Source organism: Hibiscus syriacus, unplaced genomic scaffold (assembly GCF_006381635.1).
Source record: "Hibiscus syriacus cultivar Baekdansim isolate YM2019G1 unplaced genomic scaffold, ASM638163v2 tig00110503_pilon, whole genome shotgun sequence".
Taxonomy (NCBI): domain Eukaryota; kingdom Viridiplantae; phylum Streptophyta; class Magnoliopsida; order Malvales; family Malvaceae; genus Hibiscus; species Hibiscus syriacus.
The window spans coordinates 5,720,654-5,736,655 of NW_024062764.1; the positions used below are offsets into that span (position 1 = coordinate 5,720,654).

Below are 16,002 nucleotides of genomic sequence, written 5' to 3' on the forward strand. Positions count from 1 at the left end.
ATTTTATCCAAACCATACCTAAAATTTAGTTTCTATTTCATTTTAGTACCCCGCCGTTAAAAACTTTAGTTTTTGTTTCATTTTAGTAGCCCATTCAAAATTTAACGTTAAATTTTGAAAAAATTGAAAGTTTAGGTACTAAAATAATTCAAAACTGATAGTTTAGGTACTAAACACATTAAGTTTTTAACGATGGAGTACTAAAATGAAATGAAAAGTAGAAGTTAGGTATGTTTTTTGAAAAAAAATTGAAAGTTTATGTACTAAAACGACCAAAACTATAATTTAGATACCAAATACATAGTTTACCCTAAAAAAGATTATAGTTGCAAAACAACCACCACAACAAAACAACATCATCATTTGGACAAAAGTCGACAAGATATTGTTGGAAAGGACAATCATGAACATAAACCAAAAAATATACGCATAAAATATAAAAAGAAAAAATGACGACGACGACAATGCATCATAACTGATATCCACATCCACATCCACAAACAAGTATATTTATTTTCACAGTTAACAAATCAACTATAAGAACACTGCCCTACCGTCTATGGAAAATGTTACCTCACGTCTATGGAAAATATTTAGTTTCCAATTAGCTAGTTACCTCACGTCTATGGAAAATGTTATGAATTGAACCAATACAGATGTGGTCATGTTTATGTACCTCAATGATGCATACAACAATGAACTACTAGTAGGCTTGTCAATGGATTTTGATCGGCATGACACTTTCCCAGCCTCCCTTATAGGTCCTCTCAAATACTCGTGGTTGCACCATCGGAAACGTTTCTTGCCAGTTTTGATGACTAATCAGATAGTCCCACAACTTTTTTTTTTACATAAACCAGATATACACACCACTTAGAAATTACTCATTTCCATGCATGAAAACACAAGAGTCAAGCCAATCCATCCATCCCACAACCAGATTTATAATCAATCAAACTGACATACAAGTGCATTATTATTCAGAGACCCTTTTTCTATATGATGTCATGGGCTGCAAATGCGAGTATACATATAAACTCGTGTGTATGTGCGCGTGCGCATGCATGTGTGTGGAGACCATAAATATGAGCTTTTCGTTTAAAGAAGTGTTCACCTTTTCTCATTCTCCACAAAGTCTGGACCCTCAGCTAGAGGTGAAGTAGAGCATGTGGTAAGGATGTCGGAGTCGGAAAGACTTCGCAGTGACTTCACAATTTTTACCAGGCGATTGGTCCTATGTCAACAGTAAAAGCAAGAGTGAAAACAATAAATTCGAGTTCATAATATAGTAAACGCACACACACATATATTAGTTAAGAGACTTGTAATGTAAAACTAGGTAGGCTTAGTACAATTGCTATTGTAATAAATAGATGAAATAATAAATTGTCAAAAAAACATTCTACCAAATGCAAGAAGCAATGATGAATCTATCAGTTTTAGTTTCATAAGTATCCAGTAACTTTCCTTGCCAACTGGGGGTCTTCATATGAAGCAGAGACTCGGAGTCTCCGGACAATTTCATCCGGACATCGTGAAGTTCTATCGAAGCTGGCAGGGAAGACGGATCCAGAAGAAGTTTCTACCTGAAAATATGCAAAGGAACATATTATTTTCCAGTCAAATATTGTTAAACCATTTGAAATTAATGACTGATATAGTAGTTTCAAAATGTTTCCATTTAAGAATCAAGAGCCGCTGAAAATCAGATAAAATGCTTCACTATGCTCTGCACTTCCATTTTCCATTTCGAGATCAAGGAATAGTGAGATCATGAACTTACCAGAAACCCATTGAAAATGGGATATGCATTTTCTTGAGAATCGTATGTGGTGTTATGTCTAAGAACACAGAGAGTCTTCACATGAAATTTTTCCAGTCTCTTCTGCATGGTTTCAACTATTTTTCTACATCAGGTAACTACAACTGGAAAAAATCAACAACAAATGCGAAGATCAAGGGACAGACATTGGGTGAAAGGGAAACATCTACAACACCGCCAACTAAATGCACCTGCGTTTTAAAATTCAGAAGCTTCAGTTCAAGAACAAGTATTATGTTTCAATCATGATAAATCAGTAACGAATTAACAGAAGGGGTATATAATTAGCAGTACATCCAAATCTGCGTCTAAATCATGATCAACAACTAGCTTTAACATCTGGGAGAAGCCAGTATCCACGATTTTTGGAGAATCCATATGGGCAACAGATGTCCTGAATAAAAATCACAAAAATAGGAATAACCCATCCAACAAGAGAAAAAATTCCATTAAGCAATTCTGAAATCTATTGCTAATTCTTTCATTCCATTCTTCCGGTTCCGGATGGCAACACCCACGCAAGTTGTGGCTTCATCAGTGCCAACATACTTTCCATGTAAGAAATGAAACAAGTTGAAGGCAATAAATAGAGCTATAAAATCCAGAAAAGGAAAGGTTGGGGGTGAATCAAGGCAGAATATGTACAGCAAAGGGGTTCAAAAACCAACTCCATAACTAGGAAGCACATTTTGTTCAGCAATGATGAAAAAATATTATATTCAGTTGAATACGGAAAACAATGAACAAATATCCAAAGTCACGCTCACTAATCATCTTAAAAATATTAAAATGCTCTCGTGACATTCAGAAGATTAAATGAAATGAAATTGGATGAAACATATTGTCATTAGTCTTTAAAGTCTTCAGATGCCACCTAAAACATACAAGCAAATTGACAGCATTTCCAGCCCATGACATTTGAGTCTGTAAGATTCCTCTCACATGAACGATATATAACTCCCAAGTCACAAACTCTATTACCAGAAATCTTTTTGAATTGGTACATACAATCCCAGTCAGGAAATACTGCTGATTCAAATCAGTAAGACTAACGGATACCAATGACAAATAGTTTATTACCAAACTGAGTAAAACAAATGACATACAAACTTCAGAATTTATTTATTTATTTAGGATCATGTATTCTATAAAGGCAAACTTGATTAGATAATGAAATGAAAAAAAATTGCCATGTAGGGGTGTGGGGGAATCATTTTCTCAGGTAGTGTGATTGCTACAGTGCACACCGGAAGACGCTCGGAAATAATTCCTGAAAACTTATGACGTGTAGTCCGAGCTTCTTCCGAAGTGTAATAGCAGGCACACTACCAGAGGAAATAATTCCCGCCACACCGTAGACGACAAAAAATTTTTCCATGACATTATCTAACCAATTTTGCCATTCTATGAATACATAACACACACATATATATGTATGTAGGTATAAGTTTCAAAATTCATTTTAAGACTACCCCTGTTGAATTACATTTCACATTAGTAACAATACAGGTTCCAAAACCCCACATCGAGAGCTACGAACATGGTGTTGTCTACTACATGTCATATTACAAATTATCAGAAACAAGACTGTAAATTATTCACACAAAAACATTGTAGTAACGAGTTCGATACGAGATTGAAGTAAAGAGGGGAAAAACAACATACATGAACAAGTGAAGGATCAACAATGGCGCATTCTCTCTGGAACAATTACACATATTTGGGGTTGCTAGACGATGCTTGTAGATTAGAATCCATGGATTTTTTTTGAAGCTTTCCTCTCCTTGAAAGACCGTGTAGCAGACACTAGAATGGGGTGTTCCAGCAAAGCCGCCAACAGATCCGATGGCTGTTTAAGAAAACAAAAACAAGAATAAAAGAGAAAAGAAACAATCATCTGTCAAAACAAAGCAAGGTTAGCTTGAAATCCATTGAGAAACAATTCATAAATCATCATAAACAAAGAGCCGAATCGAGCGAATTGCGAATGGGGATGATGAAACGAGAAAAAGATAATCCGTTTTGCGTAAGTTTTGAATTCTTGGTAATTTGAAGGGGAAATACCCAAGACCCAGACGAAGAGGTTGAAGACGATGATGAAGAGAAAAAGGGTTTTCCATCCACAAAAATCATGGTGATGATGAATGGATGATTTTGAGCTCACAAGTAAAAGCTAAAACCCTTCCCCCCCCCCCCCCCCCCAAAAAAAAAAAAAACCAGATGAATATCTCTTCGACTGTAATTTGCAAATCGATTTTACAAGAAAAAAATAGCTTTCGTTATTACATTTTGATCTTAAAATATGGGATCTGAGCTTTGGTTACGAGTTTCAATTCGAAAATTCTCCCTCTCTGACTCGGTACTTTTATATACATATATGTTCAACTCAATTTCAAACATCGCGTACATGTGACGGATGCTTTTTTCCTCTCTAAAGGTTTAATTATGAATTACATCCTCCTTTACTAGAATGGAAAATTTAGTCTCTCTATTTTAATTTATCAGAATTTGATCCTTATACTTTTAAAAACAGCTTTCAATAAAATAGGGTTAACTACATGATTGATCCCTTATGTTTGTGTTTTCTCTATTTTCCTCACTAATTTCAAAAAGCATAATATATGGTCACCACAGTTAAATGTCGTTAAGATATGGCCACTTTTGTTTTTGTTTAATTAAAATATGGTTACCACGGGTTAACTGTCGTTAACAGTTAATAGATTAGATGACGTGATATTTTAGTATAATCATACATTTGGTCTCTATTATTTATATACCCTGATTTTAAAAACAACTTTAATATAAAATAAGTGTCCAAACCATAATATGTTTCCTGTTTAGGTGTCTAAATTATTTAATTTCACGAATTTGCTAAAAATGTATTAATTTCTTAGTTTTAATGAAGTATAATACTCAAATTCTGAGAAAATAAAGTATATAAACTAATTTCTCAATTTCATAGAGGAATGAAATTTAAAATTACATTTTAAAAAAAAACTTAGGATCTAACTTTTTTATACGATTGAAATATAGTTTATGAATTAATATTTGATGTACCTATTTTGTTAAAAAAAAATTATCGGATGTACCTAAAATATAATTTATGCAGTTTCTGAATTATATGTTGTATACAATTATAAAATTTTAAAAGAGAAAATAACTTCAGTGACAAAAAATCCCATATAATATACGATTTTAACCAACTTTTTCCGGATTTGCCAAAATGACCAACAAAATCGCAATGCGATCGCTAATTCGCAACGCGATCTCCATTATCGCAAATTTGCGTTGCATTTTCGCAATGCGATAGTTGAAAATCGCGTTGCGATGGTCTACAGTATCGTTGCGATTTTCCCAATTCGCAATGCGAATAAGTAAATCGCAACGCGAATTGGAAAAATCGCAATGTGAATAAGTAAATCGCAACGCGAATTGGGAAAATCGCAATGCGATACTGACTATCGCAATGCGATAATAAAAAATCGCAACGAGATACTTACTTTCGCAACGCGATACTGACTTTCGCAACGCGATTTACATAGCACCATTCGTATTAACACGTATTTTTTTTTCAAATTCCAAATACGTATTTTTTCTTAATAAATCGGAAAATGAACCGTCCACAGTAATCGCAACTCATAACCTCAAACCCAAAAACACAACACTCAGTCACATCTCCATCTCTCACTCTCTACGGCGAAATCCGTCCCCATCTCCGAAGATTTCCGTCCCCATCGCCGGTGAAATCCCTCATAACCATTCACAGTCAAAAATCCCTCACAATCATTCAGAAATGGAAAATCAACCTCCGAGGGTTAGTTTTTTTTATTTTTATTTTGAAATTTTTGCATTATTTTAGGTTTTTCATATTGAGATTGATGATAAGTTTACTGGTAATTTCAATAATAGATTAACCATTTCACTTAGATTTCTTATTAAATTCATTCGATTGCTGCCAATACTGCTAAACTGTTTAGCCTGTGAAGTTAGTATTTGTCTTTGCTTTGTCTTTTGGTTGAAGTAATGCAGAAGAAGAATAGTTTCGAGAATGAAAATCGCAACGCGAAAATAACTATCGCAACGCGAAATAAAAATCGCAACGCGAAACCAAAATCACATTGCGATTTTCATTTCGCGTTGCGATTTTTATTTCGCGGTTGCGATTTTCATTTCGCGTTGCGATTGTCTGGTCGCGATAGTCATTTCGCGTTGTGATTCTCTCGTTGCGATAGTCATTTCCGCGTTGCGATTCTCATTATCTCGTTGCGATTTTCATTTCAACCAAAAGACAAAAACAGTGTTACAAATTTTAGTTTCAAGAATAAACTACTATTTATGTTTATTGTTTTGTTTTAGGTATATCTTGACAGTGTAATTTTTGGTATATCTAACTTGGTATGTTTATTGTTTTTTTGTAGAAATTTTTTTCGGCTTCATTGACATTAAGGAATAAAGTTAGCCTAGCCACTACAATTGCTTCGAAGCTTTCACCTGCACAAAGAAAATTGTTTGAAGAAACCTGCTTCGGGCCATGGCTGAGAGTACAGCATCCGGGTGGAGATGCTAGTTTGACCCATTTGTGGCTTCAGACCATGACTAGCGATCTACCCGACAGTATACAACGTGGTGAGGAAGAGATATGGTTTCATTTTCCACCGGCGTATACTTGTTTTGGGCGGAAGGAGTTCTGCTTAATCACTGGTCTACGATTCGGACACGATGATGTAGGCCGGTACACTCGTCATATCACCCGCCCATCATGGTTATCCAGGGTTTTTCCTGATGAGTCAATAGAGAAGCCGAACTTACACGTCGACGACATGAAGAAATTGTTTAATAAGAAAGATGGTTTTACTCGGATGAATGACGTCGATGTTGTCCGAGTATGCCTTCTACTACTTTTGTATGCCGGCTTTCTAGGCAGAGAGGCCAGACAACCTATTCCTCAGGAGCTAATATTATTGGTAGAGGACCTAAATGCATGTAATCTGTTTCCGTGGGGTTCGTATATATAGAAAGCTACCTGGACTAAGTTGTCGTCTGCCTTTGATGACCGCAAAAGTTTGCGGGGCGATGGGTCGAAATACACTTTGTCAGGCTTTGTTTGGGCCTTTAAGGTAAGAATTTCTATATAATGTTTTCAAAATTATAATTAATTATTTAACAATTACTAATGTTTGTTATTATATTGTTTGTAGATTTGGATATTCGAGGCTTTCCCCAGCATGCGGACATATGCATTAAAATCCTCAGATGATATTCCTAGGGCTATTTCCTGGAAGAGGAAACGTATGTTGGATTGGGAAGACTTAATACCATATGCGACAATAAATAATGTAAGTTAACACAAATACTATCATATAAACAAGTTATTAATAGTAGACGTTTAACTTTGTTTTAGTTTTTATATTTTTAGGATGCCAACACTCCATTAATGAGACTGACACCCACGGAGGCTGAGCTTGCCACTGATTGGTGGCAAGCTAGTCAGCGTTTTTTTGATGGCACGAATGATGAGCAGCCTCCACTTCCTCCACTTCGAGAGCCATCACCTCACCCAGAGCCATCACCTGATCGACCCGACTATACACCTCTACAACGAGAGCCATCACCTATCCCGTCACATCATCGAGTCTCTTCTCCACCATCACCTCATGATAGGCGACCGACAAAGATGCCACGACTTCTATCTCCCTGTTCTCCACCTCCACGGGATGAGTCAATGGAGTTACGTGATGAGGTCAATGCCTTGCGTGAGGAGATCGGTACTCTACGCGATAACGATAGTGCATGGCGTGTGGAGGTGTCTACTTTACGTGGTGAGGTTGCCGCTCTACGTGAGATGGTAGTATCGTTGCAGAATGAGGTTCATACTCTACGCAACGAGGTAAGTTTAAGATTTTCCATATTTAACTTGATGATAAATTTACTCGTAATTTCACTTAAATTAACCATTTCACTTAGATTGCTTAGTAAATTTATTCGGTTGCTGCCAAAACTGCTAAACTTTTTACTTTAACACTGTGAAGTTAGTATTTGTCTTTGTTTTGTCTTTTGGTTGAAAGTTTGAAATATATTTATCTTTGTTTTCACTGTTTAAATATCATGTCTGTTTATTTACTGATATTTGTATTTTTATTTAGCGGACCGATAAGGTGGATGCTTTACGTCGGGTTTTTCTTGCACGACAGAGTTCACGCATCAGACGGCGTGCACGTGCTATTAAGTCTCCGTATACCCCAATAGTGCGAAGACACCGCAAGAAGAAGCCCGACTCGCCTATCATCCCTCAAGAGTCCACTCCTATCGTTGAAGAGGCCCCTATCATTCCTCGAGAGTCCCCTCCCACCGTTCAAGAGGCCACTGTCATCGTTGAAGAGGTCCCTCCCACCATTCAAGAGCCCGATTCACATGGCGTCATATGTAGGATTCTTGAGAAACCCTCTTACGTGCCGGACATGATGGATTCAAGTTGGCTCTCATATGAGTTACCGGCCAGTACCATACCGGTATCTGAAGAGGAGAGGAAACAACTACCGAACACAATTCTGGATAACACCCTTTGGGCTAAGACCGCAGTTGATTTTTATCTACATGAGCGAAGCCAGGGGTGTTTCACTGACATATGCAAGCTCAATGATGATATCTATTTGTTGCTTGATCGGTCTTGGTGGGGCGTATTATTAGGGGTCGAAGACAATGGCTATTTCGATGGAGGGGTAAGTCTTATATTTTTCTTATATTTTCATTTGATTAATTTGTTTAAAAATTAATGTAATTCACTAATATATGTATTTTTTTGTAAAACAGCATATCGATGCGTGGGTGTCACGTCTACTAATAATTAGGAAACTTAAGGAAAATAAAAGAAATACACGGTATACAATAATGCCGACGGCTTTTAACGCAATTCACTTGAAGAATCAACGAGATGAATCATTTGCGTTGGGCAATGGACAAGCTAAACTTTATCCTGCATGGTGGGAGGTCGATAAGGTTAGTGTTTATTTTAGATTGAGTTTAAAGGTATTCATAAATAAGTGCGCAAATGAATGAATTATTACTTATGATTGTAGGTGTTTATCCCTGTTTTGGAACGTAACCATCGACTTCTCGTCGAGCTTCAGATCCCATCCCTTAAGGCAATAGTATATGACAGCATGATAAATTACATATCATTGGCTGATTTAAGAGATATTATTAAGGGATGGAGCTCTTATTTGGCTAAATACTTGGATGCGATAAATTATTGGACTCATTCTGGAAACAAGAAGCCAAAGAAGCTCAATATTACAGTTAGCAGAGACGAGACCGCACCACAACAAACGAAAGGACCCAGAGGGGATTGTGGTCCTCTCGTATGCTTGGCGTTGGACCGTTTGATCACAGGAAGTATAAAGTATCTACCTCCCACCGATATAGATAGAGCTGCAGTAGGCTTGTGGTTTCGACATTATATGGCTAGATCGATATATACGAGACGATGCCTACCTGCATCCACGTTATAAAAATGTCCATAAACAATTGGTATGTTTATAGGCTTGTGGTTTGAAAATGTTTGGTTAAGTACCTAGAATTCAATAATTTGCTGTTTGTAGGTTTTAGATGTGTAGAAAGTGTTGTTTGAGCAAATGTTTGGTTTATGCAGGTTAATCTCAGAAGTGAGCTGCGTGAAAATGATGTATGGCTGCAAAAGTTGATTCAATAGTAGAAGTGTTATTTTCTCTAATAATTATTGCTTATTTTTTGATTGTTTAATTGATTTGTAAAAGGTGATTTGTAAAAGTTGATTTGTTTAATTGATGTTAACATAATTCTTATTTGTGCTTGTTTAATTGATTGAAATGTAATGGTTGATTTTGTTGATTTCAATCTGCATTATGTTGAAGGCAAAAAGTACTATCGCAATGCGAAATTAAATTCGCGTTGCGATTTTCATTTCGCTTTGCGATTCCCTCGTTGCGATTTTCATTTCGCATTGCGAAATTAGCGTTGCGATTTTCATTTCGCATTGCGATTCTCTCGTTGCGATTTTCATTTCGCATTGCGATAGTAATTTCCGCGTTGCGATGGACATTAAGATGATTGCCTATTAAGTGATAACAACTGGAACAGATCATAGCAATTTTCAAACTCAAGTTACTAATACATGCCTAACTGAAAATGTTAAAAGTTCACACATAAAATCTACATAATACAACGTTTGCATTTAAAAATCACCTAAGTTAACAGTCCCAAAAGGTGAAGCCAGTTGTGATTGGGATTTTAAAGATGATTGCGATTTTGATTGCCTTTTTCTTGACACCATATGAGCTTTGGATTTTGATGATGATCCATATTTTGGTAGAGGAAAAGATGATTGTGATGGCACTGGTGATCCACATGTCAACCTTGTATGACCACTTTCCTTGCACCGACTACATGTCGATCTCTTCTTCTCTTCACCCTTAGACGGTATACGATCGTGACTTTTTGGTCGGCCAGGTAGCCTTCTGTCCATGGTTGGTGGCAAAACTGTTTGTAAGTCATCTGGTATGTCCCACTCAGATGGATGTGAAATAGGGTAGACAATCTCGGCATAAGTCTGTCGATATACTTCTGTAGTGTAGCAATCCATAGCGTATGTGCTTGAATCATCTTGGTTTAGATGAAGAGCAACTTTTATAACATGGCCACATGGATAACCAGATGTTTGCCATTTCATACAACTACACGTCCTTGCATTTAGATCGACAAGCCCATTTAAGTTATTATCCAGTACTTCAAACAAAGTGTTTGAACATGGTTCAACTCTCCATGACGTTGACTTTCAACACGTTTCGTTATCTTTTTTTCAGTCTATGGTGTAACACGATGTTCCAATGTTCCTGTAAATTTAAATAAATAATACTTAGTAAAATATATGATAAGTTACAAATTCAAAGAAATAATACTTGCATGGTTTCTTTTCTTGTAGTACCACTGTTGAATAGAGGCTCAAAAAAACTCCATTAACATAGTAATGGGTAATTTCCGGGAATGACGACTTAGAGCGTTAATTGATTCTGCACTATTAGACGTCATGAAACCATATCTTGCTCTAAGTTGATGTACTCTTGACCATCTTTCAAACCCGACATCTTCTAGTGTTTGAGCACACTGAGGCAAAACACGTCTTAAACAGTTTATATGCTTATTGAAATCCACTTCCCGATAAGCCTTTACAGCCTTCCAGTATGTCCATTTGTGCTTTTTTATACCAGCAGACCTTGATTTTAGATTTCTATACAAATGAACACCACAAAGTCCATGAAAAGCATCTGGGAAACACCTTCTAACAGCGTTGTCAATTGAGTTTGCCCTATCGGATATGATTGTCAGATTGCTAATAGGACCTATGCAATCCCTAAGATGCCCCATAAACCATGTCCATGAATCAGAGGTTTCAGATTTGCCAACCCCGTAAGCTATTGGCAATATCCCATTGTTAGCATCCATGGCTACTGCTAATAAGTTTACTCCAAGGTATCGACCTTTCAAATGTGCTCCGTCAACTATAATAACTGGGCGCATGCAAGTAATAAACGAATGAATCTACAAAATAATATACACAAGAAATATAATCATTTAAATTTTAAATGCATGTAACTAACAGAAATGAGTCAACAAAATTATATTGATTTACTAACCGCAGCACCAATGGCGATAAACAGCAACTCAAAGCGTCCATCTCTATCTGTTTTGATATGAGTTACCGACCCAGGATTTTTCAGCTTTAAATTGTGACAATAAGCCGGCAGTTGGGCAAACGATGCTTCTGGCGACCCCCTCAACAATTCCAAGGCATAACATTTGGCTCTCCAAGCTTGAGAATATGATATACTAATCTTGAACCGAGCATTCATGTCAGTCATAATTTCATGTCCCCGATATACCCTGCCATTCAAAAATATTAACTCAGCCAGAAAACCACCCAACACCTTTTTGTTTGCTTGTCTATGGTGAGGAAAAACTTGGGTTCTTGAACATGTATGTTTATCAATAAAAGTCCTAACTTGAAACATTGCGCAATCTTTTATCCTCTTTGTAATCATACGCCACGTACAGTTTTTGTCAATCGTACACCTTGTTTCGAAACGATCTTTGCTTGATTTGTTAACTTTTAGTTGATAGCCATCTTCCACACATTTCGTATACAAAGCTATCTTCAAGTCTTCCATTGTATCAAAACAATCATCTTTCTTGATACGAATAACTTTTGTGTAACAATCAACTGCTTTCTTTGCCAACTCTTCTTCCGGTAACTGAAGTAATTCTGGCATATTCCAGTTATACTCCCGTGGCATTTTCTTTTCTTCGGGGACTTTTTCTTCTTCTTTTTCTTCTTCAGGATTATATGAATTACAGAATGGATGTTCAACATGTTCATTCACAGTCGTAACTTCCTCCTCGTTATCATCAACAACATCTTCCTCGGCAACGGGTGTTTCATCATCAAAATTTAGGTATTGACCAATATCAAAATCATTACACGCAGGGTCTGTTTCTTCTTCTGAAACATCATCAAAATCCGTGTATTGACCAATATCAAAGTCCGGGTATTGACCAAGATCAAATTTCGAATACTGACTAGTACTCACAATTTTTTCTCTTGGCTCATCATCGTCTAATTGGTCAATACGAAAACCGGAATTTGGTGCTGATAGTTGATTTGGATTTGGATTAGAGAAAGGCTGTGGGTTTTTTGACCCACTTAGTTGATTACTACCCGCTACTGACCTAACAATACTACTTCTAGGTTCAACAACATACAATGTAACATCATCACTTGAAACATTAATGTAAGCAATGAATCGTTCAACATCTTCATTGTCGGTTAACAAATAAACTTTACCATTTCTCTGATAAGATAGCCTAAATCCACTTAGGGGCTCTAAATTCAATTTCTTTGAAACACGTAACATTAGGGTTTCATAAGTTAACTTCTTTAATGACAGTTTTAGTTGAAGATTCATGGGTAAAGGCATATATTGTAAAACACCATGAACATTCTCCCATGACCCTCCAAAACACAAATCTATCCAAACATGATCAACATTAGATGATTTCATGGTTGTAAATAAACAAACGAGATGCGAAACTAAGACCTGTTGCCGGATGAGGAAGGATGTCGTTGGATATTGGAACGAATGTCGCCGGAGAGAGTGATAGATGGAGATGGCATGAGTTGCGATTTAGGGATTTAGGTTATGAGTTGTTGCTACTGCGTATATATATACACTCAAAATTTGGCTTGCGAAACTAAAACCTGTTGCGAACTTTGAAACTCGCATTGCGATTCTGTATTATCTCGTTGCGAAAGTCAGAATCGCGTTGCGAAAGGCAATTATTTGACCATCGCAATGCGAAATGCAAATCGCAACGATAGAATCGCAATGCGAAATGAAAAAGACAACGAGGATTAACATGCATAAACTTTTAACAATTATTATTGAATTCTAGGTACTTAACCAAACATTTTCAAACCAAATGGAGTATATATGTTAACAAAACTTGCATTATGTGTATTTTATGTGTGCACTTTTAACATTTTCAGTTAGGCATGTATTAGTAACTTGAGTTTGAACATTGCTATGATCTGTTCAGTTGTCATCACTTATTAGACATTCATTTGACTATCGTAATGCGAAAATGGCTATCGCAACGCGAAAATGGTTATCGCAACGAGAAAATCGCATTGCGATTTTCTCGTTGCGATTTTCATTTCGCATTGCGATTTTCATTTCGCATTGCGATTTTCATTTCGCATTGCGATTTTCATTTCGCATTGCGATTTTCATTTCGCATTGCGATTTTCATTTCGCATTGCGATTTTCATTTCGCATTGCGATTTTCATTTCGCATTGCGATTTTCATTTCGCATTGCGATTTTCATTTCGCATTGCGATTTTCATTTCGCATTGCGATTTTCATTTCGCATTGCGATTTTCATTTCGCATTGCGATTTTCATTTCGCATTGCGATGTTCATTTCGCATTGCGATTTTCATTTCGCATTGCGATTTTCATTTCGCATTGCGATTTTCTCGTTGCGATAGCCATTTCGCGTTGCGATAGTCTGTTTTGCCTTCAACATAAAGCAGATTGAAAATCAACAAATCAACTATTACATTTCAACACAAATTATGTACACATCAATTAAACAAATCAAGATTTACAAATCATCTTTTACAAATCAATTAAACAATCAAAAAATAATAATAATTCTTATTTCTTCATCAATTATTGAATCAATAAATCAACAACTTTGTGACCCCGTACATCCATTTCACGCAGCTCACTTAAGGATTAACCTGCAGAAACCAAACATTTGCTCAAACAAGACTTCCTACACATCTAAAACCTACAAACAACAAATTATTGAATTCTAGGTACTTAACCAAACATTTTTAAACCAAAAGGAGTATATATGTTAACAAAACTTGCATTTGACTTACCAATTAACAATGGACACTTTCATAACGCGGATGCAGGTAGGCAGCGTCTCGAATATATTGCTCTAGCCATATAATGCCGAAACCACAAGCCTACTGCAGCTCTATCTCTATCGGTGGGAGGTAAAAACTCTGTGCTTCCCGTCGTCAAACGCGCCAAGCAAAGGCATACGAGAGGACCACAATCCCCTCTGGCTCCCGGCGATTGCTGTGGCGCGGTCTCGTCTCTGACAACTGTGACATTGAACTTCTTTGGCTTCTTGTGTCCAGAATGACTCCAATACTTAATCCCATCCAAGAATTTAGCCAAATGAGAGCTCCATCCCTTGAAAATATCTCTCAAATCAGACAGTGATATGTAATTGATCATGCTGTCATACACTATTATCTTCAGGGATGAGAGCTGAAGTTGGACGAGAAGCCAGTGACGACGTTCCAAAACAGGGATAAACACCTGCGATCATAAGTAATAATTCATTTATTTGCGCACTTATTTATTAACACCTTTAAAAAATTTAAAAAATTAACACTAACCTTATCGACCTCCCACCATGCAGGATAAAGTTTAGCTTGTCCATTGCCCAACAAAAATGATTCATCTCGTTGATTCTTCAAGTGAACTGCGTGAAAAGCCGTCGGCATTATTGTATATAGCGAATTTTTTTTATTTTTCCTAAGCTTCCTTATTATTAGTAGACGTGACACCCACGCATCGATATGCTGTTTTACAAAAAAATACATATATTAGTGAATTACATTAATTTTTAAACAAATTAATCAAAATCATATATAAGACAAATATAGTCTTACCTCCCCATCCAAATAGCCACTGTCTTCAACCCCTAATAGCACACCCCACCAAGACCGATCAAGCAACAAAAACATTTCATCGTTGAGTTTGCTGATGTCAGTGTAACACCCTTGGCTCCGCTCATGTAGATAAAAATCAACTGCGGTCTTAGCCCAAAGGGTATTATCCACAATTGTTTCCGGTAGTTGTCTCCTCTCCACTTCAGATACCAGAAGGGTACTAGCCGGTAACTCATACGAGTGCCAACTCTCATCCATCATGTCCGGAACCGGTGGGGGTTTCTCAATACTTCGATATATTACCCCATGTGAATCGGGCTCTGGAATGGCGGGAGGGACCTCTTCAACGATGACAGTGGCCTCTTGAACGGTGGGGGGGAATCTTGAGGGAGAATAGGGGCCTCTTGAACGATTGGAGGGGACTCTTGAGGGATGACCAGTGAGTCGGGCTTCTTCTTGCGGAGTCTTCGCACCATTGGGGTGAACGGAGACGTAATAGCACGTCCACGCCGTCTGATGCGTGAACTCCGTCGTGCAAGGAAAACCCGACGTAAAGCATCCACCTTATCGGGCCGCTAAAAAAAATTAATACATAAATCAGTAAATAAACAGACATGATATTAAACAAAGACAAATATGTTTCAAACTAGCATTGTATTCACCCAAATCATTATTCTATCATAGTTCACAAAATTCTCAGATAACATTCCAGAAGTAAGCACTTATATAAACATTTAAAAGGACAACATATATAAACATTCCAGAAGAAGAATAGTTTACTTTCGCAACATGAAACTTAAAATCGCAACGCGAAATGACTATCGCAACGCGGAAATGGCTATCGCAATGCGAAATGAAAATCGCAACGACAAAATCGTAACGCGAAATGAAATCGCAA

At 36.9% G+C, this 16,002-nt stretch overlaps 1 pseudogene; it reads right to left on the reverse strand.

Moving 5' to 3' along the window:
* Nucleotides 1-621: 621 nt before the first annotated feature.
* On the reverse strand, nucleotides 622-3,994 carry LOC120129782 (annotated as a pseudogene).
* Nucleotides 3,995-16,002: the final 12,008 nt, after the last annotated feature.